We start from the raw sequence: 23068 nt of genomic DNA, 5'->3' as shown, positions 1-23068 counted from the left end.
TGTAGAAAACGAATTTCGTTCTTGGTAGTTTTTTGGGGAAGATTTTTTCTATTTCAATCGAGGATCTGAAATTTTAAACAAAATATATTTTAATACTTCAAGAAATTAAGAAAACTAAGAGTTGAGCAGAGACATGAGCTGTAGTTACATTTATTCATCGTTAAGCACATTATATACAATTAAAAATATAATTTACTTTTAATTATATGCAAGACACCAGTATTCATCAAATTGTATAAACATGTTTATTTTTAAATGTCAATTTTATAACTCATTTTATACACTAAATAACAAATAAAACACAATCCTCACTAAATAGCAGATAATCAATAACAGTTTTACCAGCAACAACTGCTGTAAAGTACCTAAAAGAAAAATCCATTCAAATTCAAAAATCGTGATGTGTATTCTCAATTCCGAATTTTATTATGATATGGTACCTGTGTTAATTGATACTAAGAAATAAAAATATAACCCACTTCATAGGAAGATATTGTAATAAATTTTATTATGTATCCGTAGATACTAACGAGATTAGATCCTAAATAAAATGTAATATCACTACTTGATATTGATCCCATATTTAGAATTGTATATACATTCCTGTAAAAATAACAAGAAGAAATAGTTTAGTACGTGAATATTGATATTGACTAAATACTTAATATTAACTAAAAAATTTAGGATTTCTGACCTGGTTTACATTTATCCGACATGAATTACATATCTCTTCGTCATCATATAAATAATATAAAGAGCATTCTAAAAGAAGGAAGAATATCCCAATAATATTCCAATATCAGAGGCGATAAGCTAAAATTAGTACCTAAATTATGAACGCAAGCTAAATATTATTTTTAAAACTAGGGTAATTTGTTAATAACATACAAAAAGTACGTCTATAATACATTTTAGTGTATAACCATACTTTGAAACTAATCCACAGCAAATCAAAAAGTTATTTTATGTTTTATTCGTGTTTTTAACTAACTTCATCACCATTAAAACACGTAGTGTTAAATAACACTTGAAAAAATAATTAAATAACGCTTGGTAGAATATTCAAATATTCTATCTTTGTTTTAATGTAGAGTTATAGGATTTACCAATAGATTTTTAAAATTTAAATACCAAAATCGTATAAGCCACACTCACGCTACAAACCTTTAACCATATTGTGATCCATTGCGCTATATGATTATATAAAACGAAAGAAGACTAAAACATCATTAATGAATAAGAGGAATAAGGTTTACTGTCGTAGATGTTTTCAAAGAAAATCTTTGATTATTATAAAAAACCGAACAATAAATTTAAAGTTTGTTAAGCTTAGACTTAGGTTTATAAAATGTATTGCTTATCTTATGCTCTTATTGTATAGTGTAATGTATAGTGTCTAAATGAAGTTGTCGTATCAAACTTATAATAAATTAAAAAGAGTAGCTATTTAAAATTTTACCTTAATGCGTATCACAGAAATACATATTACTAACACAGCATTTGAATAAGAATATTTATTTATTTTTTAAACCAACTAGTTGGATCTGTGTGTCTATATTCCGTGTGTCTATATTCCAAACGGTATGAGATATTGATTTTGTATAAAAGTTAATACTAAAGTAAAAAAAACAAATAAACGATTAACAAAAATAAAATAAAATAATAATATAACATAATATAATTTTATGTAACTACACCAAAGAGTGATTATTTAGAACTTTTTCCTAATAACATGTAAAACTTAGATATAAAATCATTCAATATTCATCAAAATGACAATTTTATAAAGGAACAAACAACTTACTTTATAAAAAACTTAAGGTGTAGGAATGAATGTCTATTTTTTGGAGATCAGAAGCGCTGCGGTTTGAGTTGAAACATTGAACATAATTATAAATTCAATGTTTTCCAGGGAATAGGTTTTAGAGTATAATATCCTGTTTTTAAACACAATAGATTATCAAATCTACATGTCGCTACTTACATACTGCTGTAATTCATAAACATTGTGTATCATATTTTGATGTATAAAAAACCTTTGCATTAGTAATTGTAAAAATATTTAAGTAATCCATATTTTATAAACACGTAATAATAATAATAATAATAACCTTTATTGCGTCAAAAAATTATTACATTGCATGCATGCGTCAAGTACATTCATAATAATATACAGTTCCATTGCAGTTATTGCTATTTAATTGTATAACAGAACTGGGGGTTTATTTTTATTCGTGTTTTCAATAGTTTTCAATAATTTTAATCCCAGCAACTCAACATGAACTCTTCAACGGAGTAAAACGCCTTTGACACCAGGAGGTGTTTTAATCGAGATTTGAATAGTTTAGAATCAATGAGATGTTTTATTCCCTCAGGCAGCTTGTTTATCAGTTTCACACCAACTTGGGACGGCAAGTGTTGAAATGCACTCGTTCTATGTTGAACAATCCGAAAGTTGTCCCTGCCTCTTGTCTCGTATTGGTGGACGTCACTGCCTTGGATCAACTCGCATTTAAGTCGACAGTATAGAACGACGTCGAGAATATAGAGACAGGGTAAAGTTAACAATCCAAGCTCTCTGAAGGCATCTTTGCACGACTCTCTGAAATTCAATTTGTAAATAATTCTGATAGCTTTCTTTTGAGCTCTAAATACTCTTTCGAATTTGTATTTAGAACAGCTGCCCCACAATCTTAAGCCGTAATACAAATATGGATGTATCAGGCTAAAGTAGGCAGTTTTTAATACATCAATAGAACAGAATTTTGCAAGGTTACGCAAAACATAAATGCCAGAAGCAACCTTGGAGCAGATACTGTCAATGTGAAAGTCCCATGTCAGTCCTCGATCAAGGTACATTCCAAGGAACTTAACGGATTCGGCCTCTTCCAAGAGAACATCGTCCATCATTACTGCGGGACGATACTCCTGTTCTTGTCGATGCCGAAGGCAAAAATTTATTGAGTTTGATTTTGAGCTGTTTGTTTTCAGATTGAGTCTTTAGAAATGTTCGATGCATGAATTTAAATCGATAAATGATTTCACTTCAAGATCAGTTTTATATTTCGATTTAATACAGAGAGTCGTGTCATCAGCATATTGAATCACCTTTCCATTCTGGATTGATGTATTCAACTTGTTGACATAAATAAGGAAGAGAACTGGCCCTAATATTGATCCCTGAGGGACACCATAGGGCATTTTGATCCTATTAGACAGAGCATTCGCAATCCGTACGCATTGTTCTCTATCTTTAAGATACGACGAGAGCCAATCGTACGGCAAACCCCTAATACCACTAGTCCATAACTGGTGCAGCAGTGTCGCATGATGTACACAGTCAAAGGCTTTGGAGAGGTCGAGAAATATGCTCATAACACGTTCTCTTTTCTCCAGGCCATCGACAACATTATGAATAAGTTCAGTTACGGCATCGATGGTCGATTTGTCTTTCCTAAACCCGAACTGTTCAGGACAGAGAATTTCGAAGCGGTCATGGAATTTTTCAAGCTGATTGAGGAAAGCTTTCTCAAAAACTTTGCTAAGAACTGGAAGGATAGAAATTGGACGATAATTGCTAGAGGAGCAAGGATCATCTTTTTTGTAAACTGGAATCACAGTGGATATCTTCAGTACGGACGGAAAGACACCCTGTGCAAACGAGAGATTGATTAATTTTGTGAGTGGTGTCAAAATATGCTTAAAGCACTTTTTGATTAACCACACAGACATTCCATTAATGTCACAAGACCTCTTAGGTTTGAGATCCTGCATGATACGGGCCACCTCCACCTCACTCACAGGACGAAGGAACATGGACGAGGCCGATCTAGTCAATAACCCTCCGCAGGGTATATTCTGATTCAAAGAACTGTCTGTTCCAGCAACAGTTGAAAAGAAATCATTAAACGCAATTGCCACTTTTAATGGATCATCAATAATTTTATTATTAATTTTAAGTTTCGGAATTGAAAATTTTGAAGTGTTTTGTTGTTTTGTGTTTAGGTTAATTATATTCCAGGCGCTTTTTGAAAGATTATCGGATTGTTTTAGTTGGTTTTCAACGTCTCGTGCCTTGGCGTTTCTTATGGCTTTGCGGTAATCCTTTTTGAAATTTCGAAAAAAGCGTTTGAAATCCTCATTTTCAGATTTAATCTTTTCTCTTGAATCGAGTATACCCTGAGTAATCCAGGTATTACTCTTTTTCTTATTACGTTCTTTAAAATTTTTGAATGGACAAGTCAAATTTAGGCAGTGAGTTAAACAGTCGAAAAACGCGTTAAAGGCATCCTCCATCCACTCAAAGCGATCCAGAAATTCCCATGATGTTTTCATTAGAAACTTCTTAAAAAGCTCTATGTTTGCCGGCTTTAGATCCCGTTTTCTTTTTATTGACGGAGTTTCAAATTTTGGGTTATGGTGTAATATTACGGCTTCCTGTGCGTAGTGGTCTGAGATGGCCGCATCTATGACAGAAACAGAACAGTCTATTACGTTAGTAATGACGTTGTCGATGGCTGTACTCGACGAAGCGGTCACTCGAGTTGGCGAGTTCACGGACCAAATTAAGCCGAAAGAACTGAGAATATCCCGTAGTCGCTGGGTCAGAGGGTTGGTGTGGTCTAACACATCGATGTTGAAGTCACCTGTAATGATGAACTTCAACGATTTTGAATTGAGGAAATTTAGTAAAGTTTCAAACTTTTCAAAAAAGTTTTCGTTACATCCATTTGGGGATTTATATAAGCCAATCACTATAATTTTGTCCGCGGAATTTGTATCAATTTTAATTCCCCCCACCTCAAAGTCTAGATCACAGCAGTAATCCATCCTGAAGGGTTGAAATTTCAATCGTGATTTGACAAAAATTGCCACACCACCTCCTTTAAAATGTGTTCGGTGAAAAATTGTAGCCAATTCATAATTGTCAATTCTGAACATAGAAACGGTCTCAGCCGTGAAGCCATGTTCAGAAACAACAAATATGTCGGGGTGCAGCTCTTCTGCCATTAGCATTAGCTCATCAACTTTATTGGTGGCAGACTGCGCATTTTGATGCACGACGGAAACTGCACGAGTTAAATTTGGAATTTTGTGAATTTGATTTTGTTTTGCTTGTCGTTTTTTGTCTGGTTTTCTGAACTTATTGTACCCCAATTCTATTTTTATTTTGTTTTTTGACACTTTAGAGGAAAGCAGTTTTTTTGCTCCGTTGTGTCTGTGATGGTGCTTGATGGGCCGACTTGTCGCACCGATGAGCGGCATTTTACTGCTTCCGCAAAGGATTCATACAGGAGTGTGCGGGGCTCAGATGCGGCTGGTGGCTGCAAGGCAGTCGATAGTGGTGCAGTTGGAGACTCAAGGGCTTGATCTGTCTTCCGCCCATAATTTTGAACTCCTCTGGCTGTGACGGGTGGTTGGGACGTCACTCGAGAAGCGGTAGAGTCCATTTTCCGCAGGCACTCTATTAATTCCTGGGCCAGCAGATGCTTCGTGTTCCTCTTTAGATGCATCCCATGTTGTGTAAAAGCGCCTCTCCCGATGTTATTGAATTGTAGAACCTCTGCCCCACGATGCCTTTCACACAATTCTTCGATGTAGTTGTTAATCAGCACAGTCTCTTGGTTGATTTTGTGACTGGCTGGCAGATCGTGTCTGTGAGGCAGGGTGGAGACAACAACTCTTGAGGTTCTCAGTTTACTCGTGATGCGGCGCTCGAGATGTCTGTATATATTGTACTGCTGACCCGAATATAACTCACACAGAGAGGCCATTATTTGCACCTGTTCCATCAAAATGCAAAATGTACTTTTTTCGTGTGCCTTAGCACAAGTTTGCAGTGTTTGATAATGTACGGTATATACTAAACTCTCGGAATATAGCTAAATAGTATTTCTCAGTTTAGTGTAAACAGTGCTTGCTTAGCTTTGTATGCCTTAGCACAAGTTTGCAGTGTTTTATAATGTACGGTATGCACTAAACTCTCTGAATATAGCTAAATAGCACTTCTCAGTTTAGTGTAAACAGTGCTTGCTTAGCTTCGTGTGCCACATCACATAGTTGTTATGTTACATAAGATAATATATTACTATTCTAGGAACATAGCAAAATTTTACTTTAACATACAAATGTAAACAGTGCTTACTATGCCGCTTGTGCCTCAGCACATGGTTGCTGGGTTATATATTTTTTGTTATGTACTATCTTCTCGGAATAACAGAAATTTCTGGTTTTTAACATTACATGTCATATGACATTCATCGCAATGGCTAATTTCAAATACTTTTTTTAATATGTACTCCCAAATTATTACAATGTTGTGCAATACTTCAACTAAGTCCTAATAGCCTTATAGTCTAATAATTATCAACATTAAATAACACTAATACTTACTTGAAGAAAACGAATTTAGTTCTTGGTAATTCTTTTAGCTTGAACTTTTCAATTTTAATCGAGGATCTGAAATTTTATACAAAACAATATATTTTATTACCTAAAAGTGATGAAGAAAACTACCAGTTGAGCAGAGAGCGGACAGTAGTTACATTTATTTATTCTAAAGCACATTAAATACTGCTGATTTAGTAGAACTATAGGTAATTTTTAAATATAATTTACTTTTAATTATATGCAAGACCCAAACACAGTAAAAGCCAAAATAAATGGTACTGAAATGGTAATATATTATTGTGGTAAACACTGTAACATTAAATATAGATTTTAACAATAAATACAACTCAAAGGAAGCAAAATTGGTTAATCTTGGGTATTAACATGTTCAATATTTATTTGTAAACCATACATCAACTCAGTTTCTTCATAGCATATTGCTAAAATTGAAGCAAAGTACTGAACTCTGGCTAGTTTGTTTCTACAGTTCAAAGTTTGTCCAGTTGTATCCCGTAGGGAAAACTACCAATTTTTTAAAAATTCTTCTCATTGACGTATTGCTAATATTCAGTTTAAAAGAAGGTCGTATTAGGCTTCTTTTCGGTGACTGTAATACTTGCTGCAACACTCTTTCGTGGTTTTCATTTCTACATACAGTATTTGGGCGACATGGAAAGCCCCTTCACTGTGTCAAAATATTAGCTGTTCTTCAAAATTTTTCAACAACACTAAGAATCACAGCATTACTAGGCGGGTATTTGTGGAAATCTTCCTGAAAACGTAATGCAGTGTATGACAAGCTTTGCAGTGTACGTCCAATTCCTTATGAGCGAAAATAATGCTCTAAGATAAAAACTTTCAATACCGTTGTTAGCACCATGTTAGTAAAAACTAACCGCAAATAAGAAAGAAGTAATGAACACGCAGCAGTGGCAACAATCGAAAATTGAATCAGCTGATCGAGAAGGCAACTACAACTGATTCAGTTTCTTTACTGTTTTTTATAGCTAATACTGTATTAATTAAATTATATAAATATGTTTAGTTTTAAATGTCAATTGCATAATTAAATTGTGATTAAATAGAGAATTTGTTTAAACCCTAAATAGCAGATAGTGTACAGATTTACCAGCAACAATTGCTGTAAAGGGCAAATAAGAAAAGTTCATTCCGATTCCAAAATTGTGGTATGTATTGTCGATTCCTAATTTTATTATGCTACCTGTGTCAATTGTTACTAATAAATAGGAATGAAAGCTATTCCTACGAAAATAATTGTAGCCATTTTATTAGGGATCTGTAGATACTAACGAGATTAGATTCTAAATAAAATTTAGTACCAAAACCTATTGATCCCAGTATTAGATTTTATATCCATTCCTGTGTAAATAATAAGGAAAATAGTTTAGTACTTAAATATTGCTATTGACTAAATATTAATTAAAGAATGTAGTTCACATCACAAGACCAGGTTTAAATTTATCAGACTGGAATTACATTTCTCTTCTTCAACATATAAATAATATAAAGAACACTCTAAAGAAGAGAAGGAATATCGTTCCAATCTAATAGAATAAGCCTGCCCCTCCTATTCTGTTTAGAATGTTACGTTATAATATGGCTTATAACCCTCTTTAGTCATAAATATCAACCATGAATACTCTAAAAATAGTTTTGCGCTTTTACCATTAAATAAAATCTGGGCAGTTAAATATTTTAAACATCCCTTTATCGTATTTAAAACATTTTCAGATATATACGTACATATATATTCTTAAGTGACATATTCATTCAATATAAAAATTCCTGACACAAAATTAATTTAACTAATATCTGATTACGCTGAAAACCGGACAATCGGACATATATGCAACGGATTCAAGGATATATACGAAAAAAGATAGAAATAGGGCATAGGAACTGAGAGCTTATTATTATTACAAAATTACAATAAATAGTTGGTTTATGCTTGTATGTAGAACAAAATACAAACAAAAATACAACAAACAAACACTTCTGCGGTTTGTATTTGTTAGTTCGTGTTTTGTTAACGCAGCAGAAGCGATATGCTGAAATAACTACAACAATTATTTTAAAATATTATTTTTAGTTTCATCTAAGTTTATTTCATAAAAAAATTATGTCAATAATGCTTTTTATATAAAATCATAGTTTTGAACTAATCCATGGAAAAACAAAAATTATTAGTATTTGAAACTCGTTTTTACAAATTTCAAATACGTTTATTACTATTAAAACACGTAGTGTTTGAATTACAGTTTAAACACATGACAAATGAATAAATAACGCTTTTTTTAATAGTCAAATATTTCATCTTTGTTGTAATATATAGTTATGGGTTTTTACTATTAATTTTTCAAATTTTAATCTTTACACACACTCACTCAACAAAACTTTGACCACATTTTGATCCATGGCACTATATGCTGATATGAAAAGAAAGAAGAATAAAAGGCATTAATTATTAAGAGGAATTAGATTTATTTTCATGGTTTTTTTTTCTAAAAAAAAATTGATCACTATGAAAAAGCCAAATAATAAATTTAGAGTTAGGTTTCAAAAATTTATTTCTTATTTTATGTTCCTATTGTATACTGTAACACAAAGTGCCTACATTAAGTTGTGGTATCAAACTTATATAAATTCAAAAGGAAATAGTACATATTTTAAATTATTTTAAAATCATACCTTAATGCGTATCACATGACCACATACATATAACTAAAGACAGTTTTTAGCTTTTTAATCCATTCAGATAAAACTATACATTTAAAGCTGTATACAGGTTGTAATCTGAATCGTGATACACCTGGATATATTTTAAACTGTATGAGATATTGATGTGCATATGGAATGTAATATTATAAAATCGTAATATATCGTAATATCGTAAAAAACAAATACACGATTAACAAATTTCAATTAAATAATAAACGATAAGTTTGATAGAAAGGAACAATAGCAAAATATTCTTGCAAGTCTTGAGTAGTTCATGCGAAATTGCATGCAACATCGTAAGTCTCTCATGTACCTAAGAGTAAGTTGAAAGACGCATGAAAAAATGCGTACCCCTCAAGAACACAATCTTCTTTAAACTGGTTTCAAATAGAGCCTGTTCTTATATAATAAATACATTTCCATGTACACTATCAACATTAAAATTTAAGTCTATATATTAATACAAATAAGTGTGAAAAACATTTTTACCCAACATTTCATATGTAGCATAGTTATCTTTGGAGGTAACACGTGATGTACTAGTTTCTTCGTTTGTATTTCGTACTCTGGATGCAGCTAAAAACAAAATTCACAATATGTAACAAACGATTAATATTCAATGATTCCAACATACAAATCCAAGATTCCAACATACAAATAAAATACCAAGATTTGTAATCTTCACGTTAAATTACAGAAAGGTTGTCTTAAACTACACGAAAGAATGATTTCTTCGAACTTTTCCCGAGTTGCTTGTAGAAACGTAGGTTAAAAAGGCATTCAATATTCATCAAAATGACAATTGTAGGAAGGAAAGCGGAAAAATAACTTACTTCATAAAAAAACTTAAAATGTATCAATCAATGTCTAACTTTTGGTGATCAGTAGCGGTGTAGTTTGAGGTCAATTATTTAAAATAATTAAAACTTTAATATTTTCCAGGTTAAAGTTTTAGTGTATAATATACTAATTTGAAACACTATGGATAGTTAAATCTTTTTTTTTGCTATTTACGCACTACTGTATAAACATGGTAAATTATATTTTTTGTATATGAAACATTTGCATTTGCAAACGTAAAAATATTTAAATAATTCATATTTTTAACACGTAATATAACTCGCACAGATAGGCGTTGATTTGCACCTCTTCCATAAAAATGGCAATAATCAATACAATACAATACAATACAATACAATATACTTATATTGCCAGAAACAATTTTAACATTGCATAGCATGCGTCACATAATAATAATTGTAAATTCATTAAAATAATGAAATGTCTTATGCTAACGATTTAATTTTTAAATTATCGTAATTAATATCGATTTTATTTAACAATAAAAGTTGTCAAGCAGTAAAATTAATATATAATAAAAATAACTTTGGATGTCAGCGCGCCTGTACTGCCACACATTGAAGCTAGTGAGATGGTCCATTAATTCACCAACTGTGTCAAAAGAATGAGGCACTAAAAAGTGTCGCAATGTAATTTTGAACCAATTTAGATCATTTATTGATTTTATTTCTTCAGGGAGCCCATTTAGAAACTTTATGCCGGCTTGAGAAGGAAGTTGCTCGTATCTTCTCAATCTATGCTGAGCAGGTCTAACATTTTCTCGATACCTCGTATCGTAGTTGTGAATGTCACGACCTCGAACCATTTTGCTCTTAAACCACAGTGTACAGTAGTCTCCAGTATATACAAACATGGCAATGTTAGTATTTTGAGCTCCCTAAATGAATTTCTACACGACTCTCTAAAGTTTAATTTAGCAATAATTCTAATAGCTCTCTTCTGTAATTTCTGTAAGACAAAAAGTCTTTGGAAGTCGCCATTTGAACAGCCACCCCACAATATAATACCGTAGGATAAATGTGGGTGGACCAAACCGTAATATGTAATTTTCATTATTTGATCTGAACAGTATTCGGCAAGATCTCTCAAGAGATAAATATTACCTGATAATTTCGCAAAAACACTGTCCACATGGTTCCTCCAAGTCAACCCTATATCGTGTATTCCCAGGAGTTTCGTACAGTCAACTTCATCCAGGACCTTGTCGTCGAACATCACAGTAGGTCTGTACTGAAATGGTGCAGTGCTTCCACCAAAAACCATGTAATTTGTTTTCGAACAATTAAGTTTGAAGTTTATGTTTTCAAAGTATTGTGTACATACATTTAATTCTTCGTAAGCTTGAATTTCAACTTGAAATTTTGATTTGCATGTGAAAGAGAGAGTCGTGTCATCTGCATATTGGACTATGTGTCCTTTATGAATCTTTGAATTCAAATTGTTTACATACACCAGGAACAAAACTGGTCCGAGGATGGATCCCTGAGGGACCCCATATCTAAGACTGGTTGGACGTGAAAATGAATTTTGAACTGATACTTGTTGTTTTCTATCGGAGAGGTATGACTGAAGCCACTTTAGCGGCAAACCTCTAATACCGTTACTGTGCAATTTGTTGGGGAGAATGGTGTGATCCACACAATCGAAAGCCTTAGTCAAGCCAAGGGAAACGCTGAGCGTTACTGTTTTCTTGTCCAAGCTATCAAAAATCAGCTCAATTAAGTGCGTGATTGCATCGATTGTGGATTTACTTTGTCTAAATCCAAACTGATTTGGAGATAATATATTATTTTTCTCAAAAATATTTAGCATCCTAATTAAGAAAAGTTTTTCAAAAACCTTACTTAGCACTGGTAGTATTGAGATTGGCCGATAATTATTTACTTTCAACGGATCATGTTTCTCAAAAATTGGAATTACTACAGCTCTTTTCAGTGCCGTAGGAAACATGACTTCTTGGAAAGATGTATTGATTATCATTGTCAGTGGTTTCAGCAGAGGCATGTAACATTGCTTGAAAAGCCATGTCGACACGCCATTTACATCAGTTGACTTCGACACCCTTAGAGAACGCATCACGCTAGCCACTCCCTCCTCTGTTACAGGAGTTCGCCATTGACATGACGGGACTTGGTGTTTGACTCGTTTCAAAACAACAGCTAAGATTTTGATTTGAAACATTAGAAAAAAGTCATTAAAAATGTTTGCCACATCTGAATGGCCCTTAATAATTTCCCGATTTATTTCAATTTCTATAGGTTTATTGGGTGCCTTAGTTTTGTGCTAATTAATTATACCCCAAGCGGTTCTTTGAACATTTTTTGTTTCCTTAATTGCTTTATCAAATTCATAGGCTTTGGCCGCTTTAATAACCTTTTGATAAATTAATTTATACTGTTTTACAACATTTTTGAATTCTACACTTGTTGATAGTTTTGATTGTTCCCAATACAACCGTAAATTATTTCTAGAAACAATTATTCCTAGAGTAATCCAATTAGTTTTTCTTTTCTCTTTATAATTAATTTTTTTTAAATTGACAATATACATTTAGATTGTAAATGAAGCAATCATTTAAATAATCGAACATTTCCGACGAGTTTTGGGTTTTTTTGAATTGCCAAAGTTCTCGATTTAACAGTTTGTTTAACAGGTTAATGTTAGAAGGACGTGTATCTCTTATATATATATATATATATATATATATATATATATATATATATATATATATATATATATATATATATATAGTGACGTCTTGTGTTTTTTTAACCTGTTGACTGATTTTGATTAATTGCGCATCATGGTCAGATATGGCAGTGGCTACAACGGACACGAACGTCCCGGGTATGTCGGTCACAACGTTATCTATAGCTGTCTGAGAACCACTAAACTCTCTCGTTGGTGAATTCACCAACCATCCCAGATTGAAGCTAGCCAGTAAATCTCGGAACTTTCTGGTTTTGCTACAACCCTGATTCAATACGTTAATATTGAAATCTCCAGCTATCAGAAAATGTCGATTTTTTTACGTTAACTCTACTAGAAACTTCTCAAGATATTCAAAGAATTTACTTTCCGAGCTTTCTGGAGATCTATAAACCACATAAACAGAGATTGAGCGACCATTACTGAGACTAACAGAAATACCCGAGAGCTCAAATACCTTTAACTCCACTTGAGTAGCATCCAACTTTTTAAATTCAAAACATGGTTTGACAAAAACAGCAACGCCGCCTCCTTTAAAGTGGGTCCTAATAAGACTATTGGCCAGTGTGTAGTTTTCTATAACAAAGAGATCAATATTTTTGTCATTAAAGCTGTGTTCGGACAAAAGCAGAATATCCGGTTTGAGCTCGTCACAGAGTAACTCCAGCTCCTGGAGTTTATTAGTTGCTGATTGCGCATTTTGGTGTACGATAGTTAAAATTCCCGAGCTTGAGACACTTTGCAGGGGTGATGACAATCCTTTATATGTGTTAAAGGCTCTTTTACGTTTACTAAAAAATGTTTCTTTGAATTGGTGTTGCAAACACCATCTGGATCAGGTAGGCTTACGCATTGTGTACTCAATGATTGAAGATGTGAAGTGCGCTGATTTTCAAAGTTCTTTTCAGAAACATCACTTGCAGTTGAAATTGCAGACGGCTCCGTCGCAGCCGCATGACTACTGTTGCAGGTGGTCTTGAGGGCATCAGAGTAGGTGTCATACTGTTGCATGGATACTGGTGGAGATGGAAGATTTGTTCCATTGTCCATCCTCAAAGGAGCTGAGGCAGGCGTCGAAGACATCATGCTGTTAGTGACCCGGTTGGATAATTTGGGTATTTCTCGTAGGACAGGAAGAGACTCATTTATAGGCTGCGAAGTGGCTATATCTTTTGGTTCTGACTGTGTTGAAGAGTTTACTTTTGTATTTTGCAGTGCACAATTCGAAATTCTTCTGCTCATTTCAATTTTTCCGTATTTATTAAGATGGAGTCCGTGGTTGGTAAAAAATATTCTACCAAAGTCTTTTATATCGACAACCCAAGTACCTTAACTGATGATGCCTTAACCGGCGAAAGCGCTTTTTTTTAATAAATTTAATGTGGAAGTATCTAAAAAATGTCTTTTCCATTAAAACCTACCTACTTCCACCAAGGATACAAAGCAGAAAATACAAATCAGAAAACCCAAGTACCATAGAGTTTTTTAAGTTTACTATTTATGAGATTTATTTGATAGTTTATATGGTTGCTCCAATGTAGATCGTGTCTATGGAGTATCGGCACTATAATCCATTGCGTGTGTTTGTTTGCTTGAACAAATTGGGTTATAAGTTTTGGTAACTGTTTTTCAGGACGATTATTGCGTGGTGTACAAGATGATACATCATTTGTTCCTACAAATATTACACCTATATCTGTTTCTGTCATTTCACTTGACATTTCCTTGGCATTTCTCAATATATGATTAGATTGAGCGCCAGGGTTAGAACAAACAAACACCGTGTAGTTATTACACACAAATCCTTCAAGGTGCTGACATAAATCCTTTCCGTGACTGTCCGAGAATACATATAGTTTTCTTGTGGGTCCCGGTGCAATGACTTGTTCCTGTGGCATGTTTATATTCTTCTTCATTTTCTTTTTACTTCTTTTTCTTCTTCTTTTCGACTGTGAGACGGTGAAACTCTCATTTAACTCAGATGTTAGGACCGGCAGATCATTTAGAGAAGAGAAATTATTGGCAGAATGAATCTCCAACGGCTTACTGACAAGACTGTCCTCGTTCCTTTCCCGTTTACCAACTGTAAGAAGAAGTTCTTCGTGCAATTTAAGGAAGTCATTATATTTTTCATTAACAATAACAAGTTCAGTCTGAAATACTAATTTAATCAACACTGTACATTCCTCATGCATGTCAAATTCATTAGGCCATGAAACAATCAATAATAACCTTAAATATATATACAAGTTATAAAAATGAAACATAGCCAATCACGTTTGCCACTCCTGTTTACAATATTTTAAATGTTTACCTTTAATACGAACTGGTCTTCAAAAATATTTGTTAACTATTTTCAATCTGAATCTGATGAAATTCTCAACAGTGTTTGCATTTTTCGCGAATGCCTTAGCACAAGTTTTCAGTGTTTGACAATTTATAGTATGCACTATCCTCTCCGAATATAGTTCAATAGCACTTTTCAGTCAAGTGTAAACAGTGCTTGCTTGGAATCGTGTGCCTCAGCACATGGTTGCTGTGTTAGATATTTTGTGTTACAAACTATCCTCTCGGAAAAGAGGAAACTTGCACTTCTCGTATCTGTACCTAATGAATTAGATAACTCCAGAATAATAACTAAGAATTCTGGTTTTTTAAAATTACACTGTAATATTACATTTATTGAAACGACTAATTTCAAATAGTTTATTTAATATATGTTATATGTTTACTTTTAGTGAAATACTTCAACTAAATCTTAATCATCGGATAACTTGATAACTATCAACATTAAATAATACTAATACTTACTTGAAGGATATAAATTCCGTTCTTGGTAACATTGCATGCAAGGTTTTTTCTTGTAGAATCTGGAATCAGAAATTTTAAACAAGCATATTTTAGTACGTCAAAGATAAGAAGGAAATTTCAAGTTGATCAGAGCGCTGGAGTTTAGTTACGTTTATTCATCCTTGAGCACATTAAATATTGCTGATTTAGTCGAATTATAGGTAATTTAAAAATAAAACATACTTTTAATCATATGCAAGCCACAAATATTAATCATATTATATAAATATGTTTGTTTGTCTCAACACAATAATAGCAGATAATCAGTAACAGTTTTACCAGTAATAATAAATGTAAGGGGCTGATAAGAAAAATCAATTCGGATTCAAAAATCGTGGTATATAGTCTCGACTCCGAATTTTATTATGATACCGATGTTGGCTGTTACTAAGATATAAGAATATATCCCAATTCATACGGAAATATTGTAACCATTTTATTAAGGATCTGTAGATACTAACGAGATTAGATTCTAAATAAAATTTAGTACCAAAACTTGATATTGATCCAAGTTTTAGAATCTATATGCATTCCTGTGTAAATAATAAGGAGAAATAGTTTAGTAACGAAATATTGTTAATGACTAAGTATTACCTAAAGGTTTTAGTTCACATCAGAAAACCAAGTTTACATTTTTAGACTAGGATTACATTTCTCTTATTCAACATATAGATGTTATAAATAACATTATAAAGAAGAGAAGTAATATCCTTCCAATCTAAAACGATAAGCTTATACAGTTTAGACCACATGCACGTACTGCGGTCATAATCATTTTATGTATGAACGGGAATTTTATCGATTAAATAAAACACTAAATGATAAGAGTGGTAGAAAGGAACGGTAGCAAAATGTATTTTGCCAGTCTTGGGGAGTACATTGCATGCAACATCGTGAGTCTTTCATATACCTAAGCATAAGTTGCAAAACGCATGTAAAAAGGCAGAGCGAAAACTAACCTCCTCAAGGACAGGTACTTACACAACCTTCGTTAAACAGGTTTTAAATCGAGTCTGTTCTAATGTAATAAATTACATTTTTACTAACCTATCACCATTTGAATTTGAGTCTATATATTACAATACAAATAAGTGTCTAAAACATTCTTACCCATTTCATTTGGAACATCGTTATTTTTCGATGTACTAGTTTCATTGTTTGTATTTCGTGCTCTGAAAGCAGCTGAAAACAAAATTCACAATATGTATCAGACGATTAACGTTCTTTGATCCCAACAGACAAATAAAATACCAAACTTTATAACCTTTATGTTCAATTACAGAACGATTGCCTTTAACTACATCATACAATGATTATTTTATTTAGAAATTTGTCCTAGTAGCATGTAAAAACTTAGGTCTAAAATCATTCAATGTTCACCAAAATAACAATTTTATAAAGGAAAGGAGACAAATAACTTACTTGATAAAAAACTTAAAATGTAGCATTTTTAACTTTTGGAGATCTTTGGCGAAGCAATTTAAGTTCAAGCATTTAAATAACTTCAGTTTTTTCCAGGGTATAGGTTTTAGAGTATAAGATTTAATTTTTAAACACTATATATATATATATATATATATATATATATATATATATATATATATATATATATATATATTTATAAACTGCACAATATACAACCAACAGGCGTTTTAGTGGTTTTTAATTGCTATTTTGCGTTCCACTAATGTAACAGAGACGATAATCTTAAATAATTCAAGAAATTACTCACGCAATAAAATATTATTTGTAGAATTACCGTAATTACATCCATAATAACTTTTCGCGTTAAATCATTGTTTGAAATTAATACATATAACTCCAAAGTTATTATAATTTGTTACTCGTTATTACGAATTTTAACTCACTTCATTCCTATTCAAACAGTAGTTTTTTTAATAGAAAATTTACCATACTATGGCATAGTAACAAAACTTTATTACACATTAACTTGACTGAAACTCTCAAGGAGACTGCTTATCCTTAGTCTACAAATATCATTTTGCATACAAAAAGATTTTCTCATGTTGAGTATGACTCAAATTATTGTAGTTACCCTTGAATTTTGGTTACCAGTATCAATGATGATTTTGTTACCAGTTGTATTTCGGTAACTACAATTACTAAACGTTTTGCTTGGATTCGGAAAAAAGTCTTTTTTAGAATTCATCGAGTAATACCTCGGAAATATTGATAAGAATTCTTTATGTAATTGCCTGGTGGATGAAATATGATTTGAGACCTGATCATAAAAAAATATTGAAAGATTTACATCTAGGTTGTATTGTAATTAGTTTAAAAATATTGACAACAATATTCAGTCATTAGCAATTAGGATAGGAAATAATTTATAACTTTGTAATAATATTAGCACAATTAATTGTATTTTGGTAAATTCAAATTAGTTAAACATAGTGTTCTTTTTGAATTCTACTAATAATTGAACTAATAGTTGTACTTACCTAAAATAACCATATGTTATACAGAGTATTTTGTAAACTAATGGCAGTAATTGTATAATGTTTTGTGACCGACTGTCTCAGACTTCTCGTGCCGGCCAGAGGGCAAGGACACACGATGCCGTCAGGCATTTATGACCCTGTGAAAGTAGTGATATAATCTTGTTCCAAGTCAGGATTTATTAATCGATAGAAAAAAGGGTGGCATTCCAATTTGACGTGTACTACAAAATCGTGACGGAAATTGCTTTGATGATCAACACAACAATAATTAAGAAGATACACTATCAAATCGGCAAGTAAGCACACACATTCTTTCAAAGCTGGGAAGACGTTGACAAAGAAGGCATCATGAAACGGCAATATGACGTTTGTAGAAGAACTTTTGAACACAGATCGATGATTGACGTTCTGAAAACTATCAATTTACAAACAATTCAACATGCAAGAAGAGATCACAAAAGTGCTCACTGATTATTAAAATTGTGCTACGTCGAACATGTCAACAATATCGGAGTATGTGCAAAAGTAACATGGTGATAAGTAGTATCCGATACGACAAAAGGTTCAAAGACAAAAGGACTATCGTCCGAGAAGCACAGAGCTGTAATTTCACCCTAAGAGGATCATATATGGTGAACCGAAAAGTCCAATAAATCCTTTTAAATCAATGAACAGACCGAGATTGTTTTCCGGACAAATACTGTACGGATAACAGTATTTTTATGGTTAAGAATTAAACTTATCTGCAAAGAGAATTATAATTAGTAGATTTGTTAACTTTGATTTTTTAAAGAAGTATACTCAATAATTATATTTTAATAGTTTTACAACCTGAGTTATAACTTATATTAAATTTTCGCCACAACAGTTTTCTAACATAATTAATAATTATTTTTCACAAAAAAGTTTGTTCAGGCACTTTTTTACAGAAGAAGTAGGCTAAAAACAACACTTTTGTTTACCATCTTGAGAAATATTGGAAAAGTCTGCTACATTAGTACATGACTGTTTTTAATATATTTCAAAGCACTAAATTATTGATACAGATGTTTTGAGACACGAATCGTAGCAATGATATACATGAAATATATTTGTGTGCGTTTATGTGTGTGTTAAAAGTTTTAAATTCTTTAATAAAATGAATAAACTAAATCCAAAAGAAGATTATTAAAAGAATTTGACTTATACGTGAATAAATTATCTATAAACGGTAATTTTGCTATTCTTCTTAGAATACATGTCCTACGTAGACAATATTGTGAGGTGTACATGCTTTGTTTATGAGTGTTGGGGGAAGTCTTCTGGATAGTGTTCAAGCTATGACCGAGCAAGAAGTTCCTTAGTTTGTTGCGCAACGGATTAACATAAAGTTTTTAAGAAATGATGGGGTTAAACTGACGGAAATCTTGACTCGATTTAAGAGCACAGTCTAGGGACATTACACTGACTCAGAATCGTTTGTTTACGTGGGCGATAGTTGTGACATTATAAACTCTCATTTTATTTACTACACGGAAAATGAGACTCATCACCTCATTTTATTATTCATCAATTTTGGAGCGCACCCAATTTGACCGATTTATTGAGATGTCACAGTACTACTGTTTGCATTGACCTACAGAGCGCGACGTTCTTAGCCACTACGTTGCCGTTGCCGTTTGAAGTTCCGCCTGTCGAGGGAGGTATGTCGATTGTGAGGAATAGCGAATCCTTTCATCACTCTCTGGTCTTCTCAATCGTCGCTATACAGTTTGGGGTTTTTCTAGAATTTTGAAGTGAGATGAGTATTCTTATTATTTACTTTGTTTTCAAAATATGACACTTCAAGGAAAATCTAATCCTGTCCGGTAAATAATTAACCGTCCGATAATCATGTTTTGCTTCAACTAAAACTCTAGTATTTTGAATAATAATAACATTAATCACTCACTTTTAGTAAAACTCGAATAGCAAATTATTTCATCTAATTAAATTAAGGTCCAATATTGTTTATGCTCAGTAGTAAAGGATATGTATTTTTAACCATGAATGGAAAACAATAATTCATCATTTCGAATCATAGTTATAATTAGTAAGCTGTATTAATTAATTAGGCCTACAAACCAGTTGTTTAGTCTGAAATATGTTTTCCTATAAGTATATTTAGATTTTAAGAACAAGTAGTTGATGTTAAAGAGTTCTGGTTGACGAAGAGAGGTCAGCACAGGATCTGCGGCGCCCATATGCCTGTGTGAAAGTCGCGACGCCCGCTTATCTATTTGCACCTTGAGCACCTGAACCTACTTCATGGACCGGTGATAATGATAAGTCAGTCTTGATTGAATTTAATTATATGGCCATTGTGCGGTTTTGAGACTGATATAATGTATTGTGTACATAACGCGGGATATTTATGAGCTCGGGTCATCATTGACTTATTTTACCATCAATCGACCTCGTCCTTCTCTGCTGCTAGAACACTTTAGTTACCTACGGGAGGTAGCACAGTGGGCGATAGAATTAAAGGGTGGACAAGAACGGGTGAAAAACTAAATTCATAATCGTCACCCAAGGATCTCTTTTTCCTTACAGATGATAATATTCGTTTTGTTCGAGAGCTTATTGAACGTGATCGCCAGTTAATCGTGGAAGAACATTCATCAGAAGTGCTTATCAGCTATCGATGGGTTCCGAGGTTGTTGACTGAAAACCAAAAACAGGTCAGGTCGAAGATCGCTGGAAGGCTTCTGGATCAAATCAGTAAGCTTAGGAGTTTTTAAAGAGCATCGTTACATGTGGCGATTCGCGGATACATCGCCACACCCCGAGTCAAAAAGGGAAAGTAAGGGGTTTAGCTCCAGTTTACCTCCTCTTACGTGCAGCGTCTGAAATCTGATGATGTTGCAGACTTGACTCCTGACTGGAGTCATCTTCGTCTGAAGGGATCCGAAAAATAGTCGGCGACAAAGAACGAGTAGTTCAAAATGCACCCCCCCACACACATCGTTTCGACATCAGAGACACCCAGACAACGACAAATAGAGTAATCTAGGTGAATAGGTATTCTCATTGTCTCATCAGGTGCATAATACCTGACTATTAAGACTATTCAGAAGAAGCTAACAATTAACAGAACAGTAATATTGATTAAGTTCGAAACATAAATAAAAAGTTATAAATAATAAGTTTTGAATTGGAATATATTGGTAAATATAAAATTGGGAGTCGGATTAGATTATAAAGCAATCTGATTATGAATATATATGGAATGGAAAACTTAAATGTTCATGTGATAACAGCGTTCAAGTATAAATATTAGCCTAGATCTGGTATGCACACAACTATGTATTCTTATACATGTATCTATGCAATGTTCAATTAATAATAAAACACCTTTATAAATGAATAACGCAATGTTTTTTTTTATCATTGAGAAGAAAGATTCTAATGTGTACTAATAAGGAGGTTTTCTTAATTTATGTTTGAGTGGAAGTAATGAAAGATTTTACTAAAAGTCGCACAAAAACTTCAAAAAATGTAATTTCGTATTGATTGGTTTTCAAAGCCATTAGTAGAACAGAATAATCAGTACCACTACAAAGATACACTTTTTATTGCCATAAAGTTATTTGAAACCAAGTTACATTGTGAGTAGAGAAACATAGTTATTTTGCATTACAGATTAGTGACCAAGAACTATAATTTTGTACGATACCAAGTGAAAGACTAATTAGTGAAACATAGATATTTTTTATACTTTTTGTTCAGGTAATAAATAAAACCTTTTTTGAATGAATAACGCATTTTTTAACATTGAGAAGAAGAATCGAATGTGTACTAATCAAGAGGTTTTCTGAATGAATTTACATTTAAATTGACGCAATGGAGATCATAGTTTCACTGAAAGCCGCACAGAAGTTTCAAACAATGCTACTGTTTATGTGTTGTTTTTTAAAGGTATTAAGTAGAACGGAGTAATCGGTCCGACTGAAACGATTTTTTATCTTTTGTATTACTATAAAGTAATTTGAAAGCAAGTGACAGGCTAATTAATGAAACATTGCTATTTTGGTTTACAGGTAGGTGACTATGAACAGAACTATAATTTTGTACGAAAACACGTGACAGACTGATTAGTGAAACAACTATTTCGTAATACATTTGATTTTGAGTTAGTCGGTATGTAAGTAAATTTTTATTAGTTTATATTTCTTATAACATGTGAAGATATCTTCAGTCTGTAGTAAGTGTTGTGTAGTTATATTAGTCCATTATTGTGCTCATTTTCTATTTTCGCAGCTAAATAATGAAACATTTCCCCTACACTTTGTATACGTCGATTAATAACTTACAAACACGGGTATGTGAACTATTTTATATTTATATAGAATATATTAAAACGTTATAATTTTATATTTTGGGTGGTCTTATAACCTTCTTCAAGAAATTCTACTTAAATAAACTAATAAATTTGATAAACAAATTAATAAAGAAACAATAAATATTCAGCTGGCTATAAATTTTAATACTACATATTTGTGGACATATACATATGTGTACAGTGAAAATGTGTGTAGTCATCACTTTATAGGATAACTTAATTGCTTAATTAATAAATATATAACTGTTTAGATGCACTATAAATACAACGTGTACTTATAATTCGATTTATTTGTGAGTGTGCTTTAATGAAATAAAAATATACGTATTTAAACTTTTTAAAATTTAATGTGTAAAATGGTTTTATTTTTGCCAAAGATAGTTGTTGACAATTATCTACAAGGGGGAGGGATGTGCAAACAAATATTTACCCCCCTGAAAAATCTCTAGTCGCAGGCCTGATTAAGGTAATAAAAGTTTCTTGTTGACCAGTTCTGGATACGTGTAATTTTTTCAGGATCACTAAGAGCTCAAATACTTCTGTCCTTTAAATTTAACAAAATTCCTCTATTGATTTATTTCAATTATGAATTTTTGAAGAAGATGATGGAAATGTTTTCGTAACTTTAGGAAGAAATGGAGGCTTAGTATCATTTTCTACTGTATTTTTGTGTTTGTGTATTTTTTGAGGTATGAGA

The sequence above is a fragment of the Homalodisca vitripennis genome, chromosome X, assembly GCF_021130785.1.
Source record: "Homalodisca vitripennis isolate AUS2020 chromosome X, UT_GWSS_2.1, whole genome shotgun sequence".
NCBI lineage: Eukaryota > Metazoa > Arthropoda > Insecta > Hemiptera > Cicadellidae > Homalodisca > Homalodisca vitripennis.
Note: the sequence above shows the minus strand (reverse complement) of the source record.